Source organism: Nothobranchius furzeri, chromosome 17 (assembly GCF_043380555.1).
Source record: "Nothobranchius furzeri strain GRZ-AD chromosome 17, NfurGRZ-RIMD1, whole genome shotgun sequence".
Lineage (NCBI taxonomy): Eukaryota > Metazoa > Chordata > Actinopteri > Cyprinodontiformes > Nothobranchiidae > Nothobranchius > Nothobranchius furzeri.
Genome location: NC_091757.1, coordinates 25382554 through 25390597, shown reverse-complemented (window position 1 = coordinate 25390597; position 8044 = coordinate 25382554).

The window sequence follows — 8044 nt, the reverse complement described above, 5'->3', positions numbered from 1 at the left end:
TTTTTTGGGAACCCCCCCCCCCCCCCCCCTTTTCTGCCCCCACCTTTTGTCTTTGTCTTTATCTTTCGCCTCTGATTCCGTGTCTGGTCGGAATTACAAAGTATTCAAAAACAATAAAGTTTAAAGTATCAGACGTGACATTAGCTTTGATGCTCCACTTGAGAGTAAATCTGTAAGGCTTTTCACCAGCATTCAGACATCAATTCTGTTTGCTTCACAGCCAGACAGGACACGGGGAAAAAATAATGATAAAAATAATGTAATATTGTGAGTTTATTTTTAGTCATGCAAAGTTTAATGTAGAAATAAGTAAAACGTTATTAAAAGTTACAGTACTTAAAGCTAAACTGAGATTAAGTAAAATAATGTAAATACCATAAGACTATTCAAAAGTTTGACTGATAACAATGGGGTGTTTAAACTATTAAAGTTGCATTGTTTAAGACTAAATTAAAGAATATGTTGTGACTGAATATTTCATACATTGCAGTTATAAATAAATGTTTTTTAGTATATGTATTGCTGACTATTTGAATTAGTCTAAGCATTCTATATAGAATACAGCAGGTGTATGTGCACTTTCATAAGTGCAAGTAAGTTCTAATAAAACTTGACATTTAATAACTTTTGATATTTTTAAACAATAGTTTGAAATTTAGCATGATTTAAAACTACATTCTTGGGGTTTGATTAGAAATTTTCATTTTTATATTATGATTCCTTGTTCAGGGGTTATCAGTAAAGTAGTAATAATTATGTTAATGTATTTTGTCATAGATGTCACACACAAGTTATTAATTTTTATCCTTTAAATTAGATTATACTGTGATTAACTCATTTAAAGAGCAAGTCGCCCCCAAATCAACTTTTTTTTCTGATAAACTATATAAATGTGTGTCTAATCGTGCTACAGAAATGCGTAGTCAATAGTTTTGCACTTTAGTGCATTTTAGTTAAGATTTTAATTTTCTGCCTAAAACTGTCAGTGTTGTGCCGTTGTCAGATAAAAACTCTGCACTACATTTGAATTTAAATCTGTCATAGCTATTGACTAAGAGGTACACAGTGATGTTAGATGGTACATTATTATGTCACAATGTTGTGTGTGTGTGTGTATTTGTTTGTGGCTCTACCCTCTCGGTCTGCTAGACAACAGCATTTGTTGCATTTTTCAAACAGGAAGTGGGAGTTGAGTAAGAATCTGGTCATGGGTGACTTGCTCTTTAAAATTTAGGATTGTTTTTACAATTATATAAGTTTAGCAAATTGATGGTTGTATAAGATTCTAAAAGGTGTGAGTGAGTGAGTGAGTCTAATTCTGTCTTTACTGAGTACAGACACATGATAACATAGAAATCCATAGTGTTTGTGTTGCTTTTCTAATAGTGCTGTCATGTATTTTATGTTTCAAACAGCATTCACTATGCCTGGCAAAGAGTCCAAACGCAAGGCGGATGCTGCTAAGCGCAGCAATCGTCCAGCTCCGCCTATTCGTATCGGGATTCCAAGGCACAGCAACGATGATGTTAATTGTATGTATTGCAGTATTATTTCGCAGAACAAATTATTGTAGTGTTTTGCAATTCATTTAATCTATACTGTATTTATGTAAGATGAAAAATTATTAGCCAAAAAGATTGTTAATTTTTGTGTGTGTGTTTTTGTTTTGTAAGTTTCTGGAACTGGCTTTCGTCATCGAGTTCGTCGTTGGCCTACCAGTGTGATTTCTAACAAAGCTCACAAGTTGGTCCTTCCAGATGAGATTCCTGACAAGAAAGTGAGTGTAATGTCCACAAATATTTAAAATATAAATATAGATTTTCTTCCAATACTATCTAGCAGTACTCTGGGATTCTAAGGAAACGGTCAGATGGTGTTGAAGCCGCTATCAGTTACAGTGCTGCAAACAGACTGAATCGGCTTCTTTTTGACATGTGCCTAAAGTCTACCAACTTTTGAATCTTAATAGAAAACCTAGTTGTGTTCATCTTCCTTTTTAGTCGGTGCTTCTCAATCTGTGATTTAGAACTTAAGCTGCTCAGTTATTTTTACATATCTTTATTTGTATTTATGTTGTTGTATTCTGTGATTAGTTTTACCATTTCATGTTTTATTGTTTGTAAACTTTGACTGTTTAATGTGATCTCTTTCTTCCTGAAAAGCATATTGCATTGCCGTTTGTATGAAATGTCCTAAAAATACAGATTGTTTTATATTGAAATGTATTTATTAATTTTTCTAATTTAGTTCGTCCTACTTGTTGGGGACTCCCACTTGAGGTCCGTGGCAGATGGCATAGTCCCTATGCCGGTTGGCGGCCTTGCTTTTGGTGTGATGTCCACTCCAGGAGCTTGTGCAGATCTTCTGCGCCTTGAGGTTTCACAGGCTGTGTTACCTCGGGAGCCTGATGCTGTTTGCGTCATGGCTCCTTCTAACAACCTTACGGCCAGCAGAACAGTTGAAGAGGCAGGGGATGCATTTGAGCGGTACCTTTTGGCTGTTCTCAGTCGCTGGCCTAAGGTGAGAGGCTGATTTGTGTAATTTTGAAGGTATGAGAGATGACAGTAAACGTACATCCTTAAAAATAATTGTATTCTTTCTTCTTCTTTTTTTTTTTTAGGTTTTCTGTACCTCCATGATTCCCCGTTTAGTTGGATCCTGGGAGCGTCAAGACCTGTTTCAGCAGGAGTACTACCGCAGATCGGCTAAGCTAGGTAAGTTGTAACATAATTAGATGAAAAGGTAGTATTAACGACAAGCGTTATTGCTATTTACTCTTAGGTATCAAACAATCACAATTTATAACTTTACATGAATTTTTTCCTTCTGCTTCGAAGGTGTAAGTTATGTGCCGATCCACGATCACCTACCCAGGTACCGTCTTAAACTGTGGTGCCATGATGGTGTAAGTATATTGCTTGGAAGAAAACAAGGTAAAGGTTCTTAAATTTGAGATGATAAATTTGTATTTTCTTTTGTTCGTGTTTGTGGTTGCAGATCCACCTCAGTGATAATCACGGGATGCCTATACTCACGCAACTGATGTGGAATGCCTCCTATCAGTTCTTGGAGACACACGCACCAAAGCCACTGGTGCAGCACCAGGTGTCTCGTCCGCAGAAAGCGAGTATTGTGCCCCGTGTGGTTGTGAAGGGTGTGGAACGCATTCCACCTCCACGCCCTTCCGAATGGACGTTTGTGAGACCTAGCGGGAAGGTGAGAGACTTTATAAAGTATAAATATTGTAAAATGTTTATAATTTTAGGCAGCTGGGCCAGTAATGCTTCTAAATGTGTTTTCTTTTATTTACCATTGCAGAGGAACCATTCAGGGGAATTTGAAAAGACTTCTAATTCCCCCAAGAAACGAGTGGTTGTTTCTAAGGTTTGTGAATGTTTTTGATTTATCTTTTTCAAAGAATTTTGATTATATGATAATATGTGGTGAATTTTCTTCAATAGGCTGATGACACTTCAGTGGCCTTGAAGGAGTGTTTCATCCCCCTGAATCCCGTTAGGTTCTCACCTTCAATTCTGGCTGCCATGGACACGATTGCTCCAGCGGATGGTCCCACAGACATACAGGTAGCTTTAAAGCAAAAGTTTATTATTATCTTTTAATGTAAAGTGTAATGTTGTTCCTGATGCTTGTAATATGGGCTGTCTATATGGTATATTTGAAAGTATTGTACTTAACCGTATTATTTTCTGTTTGTAGACTACATCTGTGCGACATTTTAAGAAAGCAGCTAGGCGTGTCCAGCAGGAGGTTGATTCATTAAATTATCTGGCATACAAATACATTGTGGTGTTATTTTTCTTCACCGTTGTTGTTCTTGAATTATAGGTTGCATCCACACCTTGCATAAATCCTCTTGCAGACGTGGAGTCTGTTCGGTCTAGGAAGGAGGTAAGAAGCGTGTGTTTCAAATATAAAAACTAAACTAATCTTTATTGACGATGTATTGACCTTTAATTTCTTCTGTATAGGTGTTGGACTGTGACCAGCTGCCTTCACCCCACCATCAGGAGGCATCTGGTTGTCCTGGGTCTGTCTCTGGGTCTGTTGCTGCCCATGCTGTGATGCTTCGTTCTGGCCATCACGCGCATGCATCACCCAGAGGTCAGTCTGCTAACACCCCTTCTTGCGTGCGTTCACAGGTTTTGCTGTCGTCTCTAGTTCCAGAGACAACTGTTCAAAATCCTGTTGTAAATAATTTTGATAAAGATAAAACAATTTTACACAACGATGATACAATTTTAGACTCTGTCCTAGGATCATTTCATCAGGGCGATAGGCGTTTTAAATATGGGGGAGTTCAGTGTGCAGCTATTACTGTTGTTGCTTTAACAAAGCACAAACAGAAGAGTGTTTTCTCTTGGGATTTTGCCGTGTTGGATAACGTTGTTGAGTTAGGAGATGAGCTGTACACAGATTTGCGCGACAACAAGAAGATTAGAGGTGGACATGAGTTTCTCTCTGTTCCAGACTTGCCAAAGGAAATTGACATGGAAGAACAGAGTTTTAAGCTTGTTTACGGGGATTTCGTTTTAGGAGATGTAGATGTAGCTGAAGGCGAGTTAATAGATGCTGGTGTGTACACTCCTCTCCTGGATGGATTGAAGAAGATGTGCACACAGCATGAAACTTGCATTATGACATTAAGTGGCAATACTTGTGCTATCATTTGTGATAATGGACGTTATGCTGTAGTAGATTCCCATGCACGCTCCGCAGACGGCATGGTAGACCCGACAGGACAGAGTGTAGTTCTGTACTTTGCGAACCTTGATAATGTTTTTCAACATTTTCAGAGGTTTGCTAGTGAACTGGTGGGATCTCAGAGGTTATTTGAGATCACTGGAGTGGATATTGTTCAGATGGACACATTTAAAAATGTATCTGAACAAACAGATGACATTGACATAAACCCTGTTATTTTTGTTAGTGATGCTAGTACTAAAGATTTTCATTTCAGTCCCGTTTCTACAGACGTGTCACAGGCGTTGAGTAAATGTCTGAATGTGAAGTCTGCGATGGTTGAATCATCTCCTGTTCCTTCATGTAGCACAAGTGTGGTTAACGTTGATGATGACAACAGTATTGTAAACAATGATACAATTTTAAGCTCACTTACAGGATCATTTAATCAGAGCGATGGGCGTTTTAAATATGGCGGCGTTCAGTGTGCAGCAATAAGTCTTGTTGCTTTAACTAAGCACAACATACAAAGTGTTTTTTCATGGGATTTTGCCATGTTAGACAATGTTGTTGTTTTGGGCGATGAGCTGTACACATATTTACGCGACAGTGATCTAATAAGTGCTGGGAATGTGTTTCTTTCTGTTCCAGAATTGCCAAAGGAAATCGTTATGGGCAAACAGACTTTTAAGTTGAATTATGGGGATTTTGTTTGTGGAAATGTAGATATCGTTGAAGGTGAACTTATAAATGCTGGAGTGTACACTAGTCTTTGGGATGGTTTGAATAAGATGTGTACACAATATGAAACATGTTTTATTACACTTGGAGACAATACTTGCGCTTTACTTAGTGAAGATGGACATTATGCTATTGTTGATTCACATGCTCGTTCTGCAGATGGAATGGTTGACCCAAACAGTAAAAGTGTAATTCTATACTTTAGTAGTCTTGACAATGTTTTTAGATATATTCAGAGGTTTGCCAGTAAATTAAATGGAACTCAGAAGTTGTTTGAGATCAGTGGAGTTAACATTGTTCAGATGGACACATTGAAAAATGTTTCTGAACAAACAAGGTTGCCTCCAACAACAGGAAAGGAGGTTAGACGTGAAGAGTCATTTCCACTCTCGGAACCAAAAAAGTTACAGACAGATGACACCGACATAAACCCTGTTGTTTTTGTTAGTGATGTTAGCACTAAAGATTTTCATTTCAATCCCATTTCTAGGGACGTGTCTCAGGTGTTGAGTAAACGTCTGAATGTGAAGTCGGCAATGGTTGATGAATCATCTCGTGTGATTGGTGAATTGGGTGTACCATGCATGAATAAATCAATAGTGGCAGATGGAAACTGTTTTTTTAGAGCACTTAGTCAAGCTGTTTCTAGCACCCAGGAATATCATAGAAAAATCCGTCTTGCTTTGGTCAATCAGTTAAAAAAGAATCCTCAAATGTATCAAACCATTTTAAGAAGTGAGTATTCCTCGGTTTCGCAGTACCTCACCTCATCCAGGATGCAGTACGTTGGCAGTTGGGCAACTGAAGTGGAAATTCAAGCTGCTGCTGATTATTTTGGCATTAACATATTTACTTACTGTAATGATAAATGGCTTAAATATACATCCAACAGCATCTTTTCACAGCAGGCTGTTTATTTGGAGAATAGTAATGGTAACCATTATGAGACAGTGGTTTGTGTAAAACAACCTAACACAGGAACTTGTTATGGTTATTGTGGCCCTGTAAATAGTATTTCTGGTAGATACAATACTCGACATGCCCCTACAGAACATTTAAAATGTTCAGTAGAAACTGTCACACTTGAGCCGAGTTCCATAGATACAGATGGTGTTAGTGTTGTTCATTCAAATACTTTATTTACTCCTATGTCTGCAGATTTTTGTAAAACTCTGTGTAATCGGTTGAAAATAGATTTTGAGAAACACAATTCTCAAGAATCCACATCAGGTGGGCCTTTAGGAAATGTGTGTAAGACAGAACATATTATTGAAGATGGTAACAGTTTTTTTAGAGCTGTAGCTCATGTAATTAGTGGGTCACAGAAGGGCCATCGTAAGATCAGACTCGCTGTTGTTTCTTATATGTTGAAAAATGTTGAAGAGTGTGAGAACTTTCTGGGAAAAGAACATGCTTCTGTGTCAGAATACATAAAAACGTCACAGATGAATTATGTCGGTCACTGTGCTACAGAGGTAGAATTTAGAACTACAGCTAGTGTTTTAGGAATACCCATATTTATCAACAATGGCACAGAGTGGGTCAAATATAGTTATCAAACTAGTAATTTTGTCACTGAGGGACTATATTTGTCAAACTGTAATAATCATTTTGAACCCGTTCTTTGCATAAGACTGGGTAATAAAGAAACATGTTTTGGGTTTTGTAAAGTTGATTCTTTGTCAGACAACGTAAACAAATGCAGAAGGTCAACTATGATGCAATTAAATGCTGACCCAAACATGGAAAAGATGAAAACGAGGAAGAGTTTTTCCAGATATTTAAAGCAAAATAAGGCTTATGCAGAAGCCTCTAATTATAAAATGGTAAATGCAGTTAAAGACAAAATAAAAAGTCAGAAGAAAAATGCATACAAGCAAAATGTTGCTTACAGAATGAAAAAGATCAGTGCGACCAAATTTAAATACAAATTTCTTCTTGCACATAAAGAGAAAGTGAAAAAGATGGCTTTGTTTAACTACCATCACAACTTTTCTAACAAAGAAAAAGTTAAAAAGAGGACCAGTTATAGCTACCATCATAATTTGGCTCATCGAGAAAAGCTTAAACAGATGAGTGTGTATAAGTATCGTCATAACTTAGCTCATCAAGAAAAGCTTAAACAGATGAGTGTGTATAAGTATCGTCATAACTTAGCTCATCAAGAAAAGCTTAAACAGATGAGTGTGTATAAGTATCGTCATAACTTAGCTCATCAAGAAAAGCTTAAACAGATGAGTGTGTATAAGTATCGTCATAACTTAGCTCTTCAAGAAAAGCTTAAACAGATGAGTGTGTATAAGTATCGTCATAACTTAGCTCTTCAAGAAAAGCTTAAACAGATGAGTGTGTATAAATATCGTCACAACTTGGCTCATCGAGAGAAGCTTAAACAGATGAGTGTGTATAACTCTCGTCATAATTTGGCTCATCGAGAAAAGCTTAAACAAATGAGTGTGTATAAGTATCGTCATAATTTGGCTCATCGAGAGAAGCTTAAACAGATGAGTGTGTATAAGTATCGTCATAATTTGGCTCATCGAGAGAAGCTTAAACAGATGAGTGTGTATAACTACCGTCATAATTTGGCTCATCGAGAGAA